General features: G+C 51.0%; 1 long non-coding RNA gene across 2 annotated transcripts; it reads left to right on the forward strand.

Moving 5' to 3' along the window:
- Positions 1-573: 573 nt before the first annotated feature.
- On the forward strand, positions 574-12,136 carry LOC148110489 (uncharacterized). 2 transcript variants are annotated; one of them, XR_015727293.1, is made up of 6 exons: positions 574-2,858; positions 3,122-3,453; positions 3,778-3,858; positions 7,356-7,421; positions 8,523-9,470; positions 11,874-12,136. It is a non-coding gene; the product is annotated as an uncharacterized LOC148110489 (long non-coding RNA). The 2 variants fall into 2 exon arrangements; XR_015727291.1 differs by having other exon boundaries at positions 574-3,453.
- The last annotated feature ends 201 nt before the right edge of the window (positions 12,137-12,337 follow it).

Consider the following 12,337-nt stretch of genomic DNA (forward strand, 5'->3'; position numbering starts at 1 on the left):
GCACCTTGGAGAGCAATCTAGCAACATCAGTAAGGCTGAAGACGGTGTGTCCTTTTACCTAGCAAATTCCTGGGTATAAACCCTGATCAAATAGCCCGCCAGCTAAGGGGGCGAGTACCAGAGGCTGGGGCGGCCTTGCGATGGTGGTGGCGGTGGGCGATGGCGGACAGAGGCCGGACAGTGGGTGGAGCACTGGTAGCCCATCACACCGCGGGTGGGCGCTCCCCAGCAAGTAAGAATGAGTGCACTGGGGCAGCACCTGTCAGCATGGATAAACATCACCAAGAGAGTATGGAGTGAGAAAAGGAAAACAAGTTGATTTATTTATATAAAGTTGAAAGCATGAAAACGGGTATATATGGTTCAGGGATACACACATATGCAAGATAGGCAAAGCAACGAGGAATACCAAATTCAGGGGAGAGGCAACCATGCGGCAGAGTGTGGGGAATGGTTGGGAAGGCATTCAGGAAGTCCTCAGCGGTAAGTGTACTGTCTAATTCTTAAGCAGGGTTGGGTTCACAAGTGTTTGATATATGATTCTCTTAAGTGTTTGCATATCTGAGTGATTTCATAATAAGAGAGGCGGAGGCCCAAGGAGGGAGTGGCGGGGGGGGGGGGGTCAGGGCAGTTTTAAGAGACAGTAAACAGGCTGAGAGTCATGGATCTGTCTGTGCCAAGTCGGCGAGTTGCATATGGTGTTGCAGCCTCAGGAGCAGCATGTGCAAAGGCCCTGAGGTGGGAGCAGAGAGGAAGCTGTTGGGAGTATCTATGTGAAAGATGGTGGTAAGCTGGCTAAAGAAGGAGGGACAATGGACAGAGGTGGTAGAATGAGATGCTTGGGAGGCTGAAGCAAGGGGTGTGGTGACGGCCCTGCATTGTGAGGAATGGGGAAATCCAAGGTGATTCTGGTCCGTTCCTTGGTGCATTGGGGGTATGGGCATTCCCTGAAGCATGAAGCAGCTTCCCATTTTTGCTTCTTGGACCAGCAAGAACATGTGGCTTTTCTACCACAAGTCGAGCCAGGCATGACAGAGAGATCCAATGCAATGAGGTCTATAGGGCTGGGCCTGGGGTATTTGAGCCCACTGGGGTGGCCGGTGGAAAGAATCCCTAAGAGCTTCCCCTGGAAGCTGGGGAGCGAATTAGATTTTTTTTTTTTTTAAGTCTGTTGTTGGAAAGGTCGGTGTAGTGATAAGCGAGTGTTCTCTGGAATTGCTGGGGGGGACATCTAGGTGCTTCTAGAAGCCGTCGGTAGGCAACAGCACTTTTGATTTAGGTTCTCTCAGAGGCACTCCTTGAGGTGAGAGTCCTAGTGCAAGTAGTTCATTTGGGAGGTGGTCCCAAAACACTGGCATGGGAGTCGGGGAGTGAGGCGGGAAAAAGAAGGCGTCCAACAAGGGTGCATTATGAAGCCAGTTACTCCTGGGCCCCGGGGCACGGTCCTGTGACAGCTGGGAGCCAGCGCGGTGCGTGTGGGTGAGGAGCGTGTGAGTGTGGGCCCTGCCGTCCTGGGGAGGGGGCGGGGGTATTTCCACGTCTCTGCCCAGTTGTCCCCACCCAATTCTCCAGAACTTCCGGCTTCCGGTGGCCGAAGCAAGCCTTGAGCAAAGGAAGACAGGTGCCAGGAGCCGTTCAGGCCAGTGCCCCGCGAAACGGAAGGACACACGGACGGTGACTGCTTGGGCTTTTTGTGGTGTCTTGTGTTGTTTTTCCCAAAATGCATCTTGTGGCCCCTGAGGGAGGCTTCTCAAGAAAGAATTGTGTGGTCGGGGGCGCCTGGGAAAAGAGCGTTCTTTCTACACCCTTTCAGAGAGACATGCGCAGTGGTAAGTTAATGGCTCGGGAGAGGGCCTGGGATAAAATATCTGCTTTTTCTTTGCCTAATCTGGTATTTCCCGACTTTATTTGACCTCACGAAAAAAAAAGTTATTATTAGCAATCTGCAGACCACCTTTTAACATTTTTTTGTTTTCACCTTCCTAGCATCCATTCCTTCTTTGTCCAACGCAGCGCCGCCATGGGATTTGCTTTGGAAATGTTCCTGCGACTGCGTGGCGCTGCGGGCTTGGATGGGCACGTGACCCAGGATGGCCAACCATTGTCCTCCTGGCCCTGTAATTGGTTGATACTGGAACATGTGACCCAATTCAGGCCAATGAGACACGTTCCTGAGACTTTGGAGGAATTCCTGGCAAAGAGAAGCTCTTTGTGCCCTGGGTGTGGGGCTACCAGGGAGGTCCTCACTTGCAGGGTTTGCAGGCTTCTGCTTGGAGAACGCCTTCCTGTGAAGGAAGGCACCACAGAAGAAAGCAGGGGACAGAAATGGAAATAGAAGGGTTGAGCTCTGATAGCCCCTCAAAGCACCCAGATCAGTGTTTCTGAAGCCATTACTTGAAGAGCCAATCGACTTTTTTTTTTTTTTTTTTTTTTTTGCTTAGGCTAATTTAAGCCAGGCTTTCTGTCACGTACAGGAGGAAGGTTTCTAACATAACCATGGCTGCTATCATTTCCACCAAATCACAACCACAATCAGCCTACCCTGGTCTAATGATGAGACCCTAGCAACCCACGTGAGAAAACTCCAGACTCACCTTTTCCCTCACCCTCCACCTCTTCTAACTGCCTCTGGGAGACACCCGGGAGGACACTTTAAGGCAGGTGACCCATCTGTCCCAGGCACCCCACCCTCGTTCGTGCCCTGCATTCCATTTCCCTCCCGCCTCAATCCCCGCGGGGAAATCTCTCCAGGTGTTCCTTACTTTGGCTTTATTTACTTGGAATTCTTAGTCTCGGAGCTGATGAGCAATGATTCCAGAACAAGGACCACGTTTGGTGGCAAGCACACCGGAACACAAGTGAGGAGCCTTCGTTTTAGTCCCGACTCCGCCACTAGATTTCTGAACTTTGGGGACCTTCAAGGATGTTAGACCTCAACTGTAAAACCTTCTCATTCTGAGGGCCATAGCCCCAAAAGATGTCCCCAGAAGTAGAAAGATGGGCTCCCTGGTTGCTGAGAAGGTTGGAAACGATCAGGTGTAGCTGGAGTCAGAGGCCTAAATATTATCGCCACCTTCTAGTTTCTCTTCAGCCCTCCTTTCTCTAATGCCTCTATTTGTAGGCGCCCCTTGTGTGGTCACGTGACAGTTCCAGCACCTCCAGACACCGCGTGCTCCTGGGTTCCCAGCCTGGGGCAAGATGTCCGAGCACCTCCAGCAGAAGCCCTACACGACTCTAACTGCCCTGGCTCGGGGCCCAGGACTGCCTGAACCGGTCTCTGCCCAGGAGGATGCCATGTGCTGACTGACTTAGGGCTGTGTCGTATGCGCCACCCCCAGTTCTGGACTGGAGATGGGAAGGCTCCCAAGCTGAGGGGCTACTGCTGGTAGAAAGGAGGACAGCTGTTGAGAGGCCCTTGTTCCACACTTACTGTGTGCCACGCTCGTCATTTCAGTGAGTCTCACTACACTCCCTCCTGTCTGTATAAGGTATGAGGAACCTTTCTTGCAGAAAAGAAAACAGGTTCAGGGAGGTTAAGTGATTTGCTTAAGGTCACACAGCACATTCCAAAGTTATTTAGGGAAGCACAGCCTACTTTGGGGTCGGGGGAGGGAGGCTATGTTCTGGTGAAAAGTTAGTGCAAAGGGAGAAAACAAAGAGGCAAACCAAAAGAGAAATTCCACAGAGAGTAAATTGTGCTCTGCACAGGGACTTTTGCCAGAACTCTGGGGAATAAGGCGCTCTCTCGGTCTCTCTCTCTCTGTCTTCTGGGACCAGTCAACAGGGCGGACAGGAGCCTGGAGCTGCCAGAGGCCACCACGGGAAGGGCACCCGAGAGAGAGAGAAGGCAGCACAGAGGTGAGCAGTGCCACGTCGGGGAGAAAGGTTCTTGGGAATGTGGGTTGAGGTCCTGGATCCATTTGTGCCTGAAACCTGCTCCACCCAAGAACTGTTGAGTTACTTGAGTTTATTAACACCCTTCCCTCACTTGGCTCAGCTCCAGCTGGGTTTCTGTCATTTGCAAATGAAAGGGCCCTGACTCATCGAGACAGGATGCTGAGGAGCGACCTTCAACAGGCCACCTCCAGGCCCTTGACCTTCAACAGGCCACCTCCAGGCCCTTACATATGCCCCGCGCCACGCACTTCACATGTGCTTGGTCCTCACTGTGACCCTGAGTACGTTCCTCTCATGACCACCCTTGGACAAACGAGGAAGCTGAGGCTCACAGAGGGCAGGTGGCCAGGCCAAGCAGGGTGTTGGCGCTCCGTCCCCAAGCAGCCAGCCCCCAAGGGCTACTTCTGTGCCCACCGGGTCCGTCCACAGGCCTCAGTCAGGGTGGGCAGCTGAGCCCCTCAGAGCGCACGCAGCCGGACGTCTACAGAGGCGGCTGGCTCCAGGGCTGCGGGGGCTCCGGGGCTGGGTCTGAACACAGTCCCTTTCCTCGGGGACACAGGGCTTCATGAGCTCAGTGGGTGGACGCTTGGGGCATCTGCGGCCCCGTGGGGGCTCCAAGAAAGAGGGGAAAGTGGGGCCTCTGGTCTGCTTCCCCTGGGGCCCCTCTGGCCTACATGGCCGGGTCCCTGTCCCCAGCTGCCTCCCTGTGCACCCGAGCGGGCCTCTGAGCTTTCCTCACCCTCTCCCACCTGGCTCCCACACTCACCAGTTTCCTTTCTGTTTCCGGATGCCTCCAACACCTCGTGCCTCCCACTCCAACACTGACAGACTCCCTCTCCCACTTGCCACTTTCAGTTTTGCCTCCCTCTCAGGCTCTTGGCCTCCCTTCATGTCTCCCTTTGGGTCTGTGTCTCTGGGGCCCCTCTCCCCCTTCTGGCTCTCCACCTGTGTCTCCCCATCTCTGCCCGCCTCCCTCTGTGGCGCATCTGTCTCGGAAGCGCTATCTCTCCTCTGTCTCTCTGCCATCTCTCTGTCTCTGTGCGGCTCTCTGTCTCCAGTTGTCTGTCTCTCGTCTCTCTGTGGCTCTCTGTCTCTCTCTGTGATCTCTCTCTTGTTCTCTGTTTCCCTCCTCCTCTCCCTGCCCCTCCCTCCCCACATCCTGAGTTGTCTTTGGGGAACCGGAAATTTGGGGGATCAGAGAGATACTGGGAGGCTCGGCTGCTGCCACCGCCTAGAGATAATGCGGGGGGGGGGGGGGGCCTGGGGCTGGATGGGGGTGGGGGAGCCCAGAATCCCCTGCGCCTTCCTCGTACCCTCTGTGTGGCACACACAGAGACAGAGGAATTATGTCCCCTTTTCGGGCCTCAGTGCCCCCTTCTGTGGACTGGGCCCGATGAACGAGCTCCCTCCCAGGCTTGGTGCGAGAGTCCACCAAGCAACCTGACCAGGGTGGGGGGCTCAGGGAGTTTGGGGATGAGGGACAGGAGGGAGGACACGTGCAGGGGAGTCCGAGGGTGAGGCTGGCTGGGGCGGAGAGGGGCTTAGAGCAGGGGGGCTCCCAGGTGCTGCTAAGCCCATCCCTTCCCCTCCCTGCACCTCAATCATCCCATCTCTACCACGGTGGGCGGTGGGCTTCCGTGTCTCGCAGCTCTGGGCAGCACTTTCTCTGCTACAGGTCCTGTCAACACCCACTGCCTGAATCCTCATGGCACCTCTGGGAGGTGGGGACTGTTATCAACTTTATTTTACAGAGGGGGAAACTGAGCACAGAGAAGCTGAGTGACCCACCCAAGGTCACACAGCTAGGAAACCTCCGTGTGCAGGACTCTGAAGGAGACGAACCGTCCCCAGGGTCTGGGCGTACGGTGACGTGCCCATTTCAGGCAGAGGCAGCATGACCTCGCCTTCAATCCTGGGGAGACAAAGTCGTTTTCTTCTCAATTCCGATTCTGGTTACAGACAGAGGCTCTTTGCGGGGCTGCCCTTTGACACCCCGAGAAACTCGCTGCTCTGACTTTCCCCACCGAGGGAGAAAGCCTCAAGCTCAGCACCCCGAGCAGGGAGCTCTATGGAATTTAATTTGATGTGATTTTGCTGGATTTGTTTTAATTCAGGGCAAACGACACTGGTTTTCCATTTAGTTGTCTTGGAAATGAATTTCAGTGTAAAAAGGAAGCCATTTTAAGGAACACTAATAAAAAATTGGCTTGGGCAGCTGTGGCTGTGGGGAAAAGTCCTATGTGTGGATTCAGGATGGAGCCTTAGGAAACCTAGAGAGACTGAGAACCCTTCAGTGGCCCTGCTGCATCCCTCCCAGGCCGGCAGAGCACACCACCACCTGTCCAAGACCACACAGCCGCTCGGTGGCAGGGCTGGGACCCTAGCAGCCACCACACAGGCTGTGGGAGGATCGCCGGCCCTGAGAGGACTTCCAGCTCCTTCGGAGTTCCTGGGAGAATGCCCTAGACACCCACAGGGGCTGTTTGATCCAGAGATTCCCTGGCCGGGGAGCCAGGCCCAGAGGATCATGGGAGAGGGCTAAGCGGGCTTGGCCACCCAGCAGGAAGTGAGGCGGGGGTCCTGCTGAGCAGGTGGCTGCCACTGCTGGGGTGCCTAGACACCCCCAGCCCAGCCAGCAAGCCACTGGCTTGACCGCCAGCTGTCCCTCCAAGGCCCCACGCCCATGCCCAGACTGCCCCAAGGTTGGGGAGCAGGCCCCAGGGCCCTCCAGTGCCCCAATAAGTAAGGGCCTTCCCACCCCTGACCTGGGAGTCAGGCACCCCTCACCTCCAGACCTAACTCCTGCTCAGCCTTGGGCTTGCCTGCAGCTCCTTCCCCACCCTGGGGCTCAGGACACCCACCTGGCGAGTGGGGGTGATGGGGCCCAAGCAGATCCGTGGTTTTTAAATCACACCAAGGAGCTAATTCAGAGATCCAGCCGTTATTGGGTGTATGGAGACAAATATGAGAGTTTGAGGGGTATCGATTGATTCAGGCTTTCTCTAGGAATATCTAGTTTATTCTAATTTTTTTTTTTATCATAAAAGAGAATGATACATTTGAACTCACAGAGCAAGTTTATGCCAAGAAAGGACTGGGCTTTATCTGTTTCTTGCACACAGGGCTGCTGGGAGCCCGTGAGCCATCCTCCCCCCCAGCGGCCCCTGAGTCAGGCCTTCCTGCTCCTGCCCACCACAGGCCCCGCCAGGCCTGCCCCTGCCTCCAGGTCTCTGCGCTCCCTCTCCCTCTGCCTGGAGCTCCCGCCCATCCTCACAGGCCCCGAAGCTTCTGTCCCTGGGATCTCAGATGAAGTTCCACTTCTCAGAGCCCTTCCGGTCCATTCCCTGTAATCTCATGCCCTCCCAGTCACCCTGCATCCTGCAACCCCATTGAATTGGTATCACCATCTCTGATCTTTTCATGTGTTCAGTGTCTGTCCTTCTCCCCCCCCCCCCCAGATTAGGAGTTCCCCCACTTATCTCTGTCGCTCCAGGGCCTGGAGCTTGGCGCGGAGTCCGCACCTGGTAAGTATTGTCGAATGAACCGAGTAAAAGAGCACTTAAGACAAGCTTGTCAGCCCCTACGTGACAAGTTTCCCCACGGTCCTTGCCGTCCTAGCAAGTGGTGCATGCCCGTCCCAGGGGGGTGGAGGGGTGCGGGGGAGCACTGTCTAAAGGAGAGATTGCAAACTGGTGGCCCACCGCAGTGTTTAATTTTTTTTTATTGTGGTAAAAAAACACACACACACATAACAGAAGATTCAACCATCTAGCCATTTCTCAGGGTGCAGTCGAATCATGTTAAATATATTCACATCGTTGTGCAACAGACCTCCAGAACGTTTTCTTCTTGCAAAACGAAAACTCTGTACACGTTAAACAACACCTCCCTGCCTCCCCCTCCCCCAGCCCCTGGCAGCCACCCTTCTACTTTCTGTTTCTGTGTGTTTGACTACTCTAGGGACCTCATATAATTGGAATCGTGCACTAGTTGTCTTTTCGTGGCTGGTTTATTTCGCTGAGGGTGTCCCTAAGGCTCATCCATGCTGTGGCAGGTGACACGGTTTCCTTCCTTGCGAAGGCTGAATACTGTTCCACTGTGTATGTGTGCACCCCACTTAGTGCCTGTTCGTCCTTGTGGACTCCTCTACCTTTCGGCTATTGTGAACAACACCGTTATGAACATGGGTGTGCAAATATCTTTTCGAGACTCTGCTTTCAATTCTTTGGGGCATGTACCCAACGGGGCATTGCTGGATCTTTAGGGTAACGCTATTTTTCATTTTTTTAAAGAACAGACTATTTTCCATAGAGGCTGCACGACTTTACATTCTTACCAGCAGGGCAGAAGGGTTCCAATTTGTCTGCGTCCGTGCCGACTCTTGTAATTGTCTACTTTTTTATAGTAGACGTCTTCACGTATGTGTGGTGATACCCCACTGTGGTTTTAATTTGCATTTGCCTAATGAATGATGTTGAGGATCTTTTCTTTTCTTTCTTTTTTAAAAAATATTTTCTTTCTTTCTTTCTTTCTTTCTTTCTTTCTTTCTTTCTTTCTTTCTTTCTTTCTTTCTTTCTCTTTCTCTCTCTCTCTCTTTTTCTTTCTGTCTGTCTTTCTTTCTCAAGCAGGATAAGGGCCAGAGGAAGAGGGAGAGAAAGAATCCCAAGCAGACTCCATGCTGAGCGCGGAGCCGGATGTGGGGCTCGATCTCATGACCCTGAGATCATGGCCTGAGCTGAAATCAAGAGCCGGATGTTCAACCAACTGAGCCGCCCAGGTGCCCCTGAACATCTTTTTTATGTGCATATTGGCCATTTGTGTGTTGTCTTTGGAGAAATGTCTATTCAAATTCTTTGCCCATTTAAAAAGTCTAGTTTTCTGGTTTTTTGTTGTTGACTTGTAGGAGCCCCGTATATGTATCCTGAATATTAATGCCTTATCAGATATATGCTCCACAGACATTTTCTCCCAGTTTGTGAGTTGCCTTTTCACTCCATTGATTTTGTTCTTTGATGGGCAGAAGCTTGTAAGTTCGATGTGGTCCCATGTACTAAGCCTTTGGCATCATATCCAAGAAATCATCGTAAATCCAACATCCTGAAGCTTTTTCCCTGTTTGCTCGCCACCCTCCCCCCCCCAGGAATTTTATAGTTTTAGGTCTTCCATTTGATCTTAATCCATTTCTTTCTTTCCTTTTTTTTTTAGATTTTTATTTATTTATTTATTCGACAGAGAGAGAGAGAGACAGCCAGCGAGAGAGGGAACACAAGCAGGGGGAGTGGGAGAGGAAGAAGCAGGCTCCCAGCGGAGGAGCCTGATGTGGGGCTCGATCCCACAACGCCGGGATCACGCCCTGAGCCGAAGGCAGACGCTCAACCGCTGTGCCACCCAGGCGCCCCTGATCTTAATCCATTTCTAAGTTCATTTTCACATATGGTGTTAAGTGAGGTTCCAGCTCATTTTCTTCTTTTTTTCGCATGTGGATATTTGGTTTTCCCAACACCATTTGTTGAAAAGGCTGTCCTTCTCCCAGCGAATGGTCTTGGCACCCTTGGTGGAAATCAAGTGACCAGGTATGTGATGGCTTATTTCTGGACTCACTATTCTATTCCTTTGGTCTGTATGTCTGTCTTTAGGCCAGTACCACACTCTTTTGAGCACTGTAGCTTTGTAGTAAGTTTTGAAATCAGGAAGTGGGAGACTTCTAACTTTCTTCTTTTTCAAGATTATTTTGGCTATTTGGGGTCCCTTGAGATTCCATATGAATTTAAGATGGATTTTTTTCCTATTTAATTTTTTTTTTTTTTTTTTTTAGTAAGAGAGAGAGCTTGAGGGGTGCCTGGGGGGCTCAGTCGGTGAAGCAGCTGCCTTTGGCTCAGGTCATGATCTCAGGGTCCTGGGATCGAGCCCCCGTATCAGTCTCCCTCTTCATCAAGGAGTCTGCTTGTCCCTCTCCCTCTGCTCCTCCCCCTGCTTGTGCTCTCTCTCTCTCAAATAAATAAATAAAATCTTTAAAAAAAAAAATAAAATCTTAAAAAAAAAGAGAGAGAGCGTGAGTGGGGTGGGGGGCAGAGGGAGGGGGCGAGAGAATCTTAAGCAGGCTCTATGCTCAGTGTGGAGCCCGACTCAGGGCTCCATCTCATGACCCTGAAATCATGACCTGAACTGAAATCAAGAGTCGGATGCTTAACTGACTGAGCAACCCAGGTGACCCTCTATTTAAAATTGTTAAAAAAAATTAGTCGCTCTATCAGTTAGAATTAAATTTGACTGTAGGTAACAGAGACCCGATTTTTGCTCAGGCAAAATAACAGTCTAATTCTCTTGGTGTTAAAAAAAAAAATACTGGAGGGAGGCGTCTGGCTGGCTTAGTCAGCGGAGCACGCAACTCTTGATCTCGGGGTTGTGAGTTCGAGCCCCATGTTGGGAGTAGAGATTCCTTAAAAATAAAATCTTAAAAAAAAAAAATACCGGACAGAGGGACCTGGGTCTGTACAAATTAGAAAAAGATGCTCCATTTCCCAGAGACTTTATGTCTGCTGGTCGGGAAGTTGTCGTCATTTGTTGATTTTGTTCAAATAAGAATAAGCGTATTCCAGAACATGGTCACAACAGACAGATCCGCAGAGTGAGCTGCGGGCCTGTGGGCAGAGCGCCTGTGACGTGGGCCGTACAGGGAGACGTGCCAGCGTCACACCTCGCCAGGGACCCGTTCCTTTCCACGGCTGCATGGTCTGCATTACGTAGATGTGCGTCCTCTAGTTCTCCAGGGATGGACATTTGATGGATTGATGGATCGATTGATTTTTTAAATTTATTTAAAAAATTTATTTAAATTCAATTAATTAGCATATGGCCTATTATTAGTTCCTGAGGTAGAGGTCAGTGAGTCATCAGTCTTCTGTAACACCCAGTGCTCATTCCATCCCATCCCCCAGTGACCCCGACCCTCCACCCCCTCCCCAGGGATGGACATTTTAGATGGCTTCCAATAATTTACCCCTCCCCCCAAAAAAAGTTACAGTGAACAACCTCAGACATATGCCATTGAGCGTACGTGGGAGTATCTCTGTATAACGAATCCCTAGAAGTGGAAGCATTGGGTCAAAGTGAACAAGCATGTGTGATTTTGGTAGATATTGCCAAATTCCCCTTCGGGGGAGGGGGCCGGCTGACACCCCCACAAGCAATATCCGACAGCGCCTTTCTCCCCACATCCTTGCCAACTCAGAGCGCTCTTGAACTCTTAAACTTTTTGCCAAACTGTCAGGCATCTAGCTGCAGTTTTAATTTGCATTTCTCTTTTTCGTGAGGAAAAGGCCAGCATCTCTTTATGTGTTTAAAAGTCGTCTGTATTTTCTTTTCTGTGACCCGTTTGTATACATTGTCACTTTGGCGGGTAGTTTTTTTCTTGTTTATGTCTAGGAACACTTTACATATTAGGAAAATTGACTCTGTTATTTGAGGGAGCCAATATATTTTGCCGGTTTGTCACTTTCCCAGTTTGACCCTTTTTATAAAAACCAACCAACCAACCAACCAACCAACCAACCAGAACGAACATGAAGACCTCCAAGTATGACATACACAGCAAATATCAGATCGGAAGCGGGCAGCTTGATAAATCTTCACAAAGCAAGCCCGCCTGTGTTACCTCTCGACTGCTGTTCATATCACTGGGGCTTTTGCTATGAGAAGTTTTTGTTGGTTTGTTTGTTTTATTTTTATGTAGTGGTTTATTGTTTTCATTTAAATCTTTAATGTAATTGATCCTTGCTGTAAGGTGTGAGGTACGGAGCAGCCTTTTACTTATTTATTTATTTCAGGTGGCAAAACCTTGTCCCAATGCCATGTAGTGAATAGTCCGTATTTTCTTTCTTCATCCGAAATGGGGCTGCATCCTTAACATTCCCCTGGCCTGTTTTCGGATTTTCTGCTCCCTTCCATAACATCTGTCTCTTCACGGGCCGTTTCAGCTGGTGAGCTCTGATTTGGACAATCCTTCTGTGCTGTTTTCCTCGGAAGCTGTGGTCGTTAGCAGCTTGGACCCTTGAGCCCTCAGTTCGAATTACTGACTCCAGCAGCAAGTGACTTCAACTCTCTGCCTCAGTTTCTTCATCTGTAAGGTGGGGATGATAATACTTCCTACCTCCTGCGGTGGTTGAGAGGGTTATGTAAAGTGCCTAGAACAGTGTCTGCTATATAATCCATCCTAAGTGTTAACCATTTATTTTTATTATTTAAAGCCATTTTTAAAAATATTTTTTTATTTTACTTTTCTTTGGGGGGGGGCGGGGGGCGTAGAGGGAGAGGGAGAGAGAGAATCTTAAGCAGGCTCCACGCCCAGCACAGAGCTCCATCTCACGACCCTGAGACCATGACCTGAGCCAAAATCAGGGGTCGGGTGCTTAACTGACTGAGCCGCCCAGGTGCCCCTTAT

Source organism: Ursus americanus, chromosome 2 (assembly GCF_024610735.1).
Source record: "Ursus americanus isolate L20-20 chromosome 2, mUrsAme1.1.p, whole genome shotgun sequence".
NCBI classification, from domain to species: Eukaryota; Metazoa; Chordata; class Mammalia; order Carnivora; family Ursidae; genus Ursus; species Ursus americanus.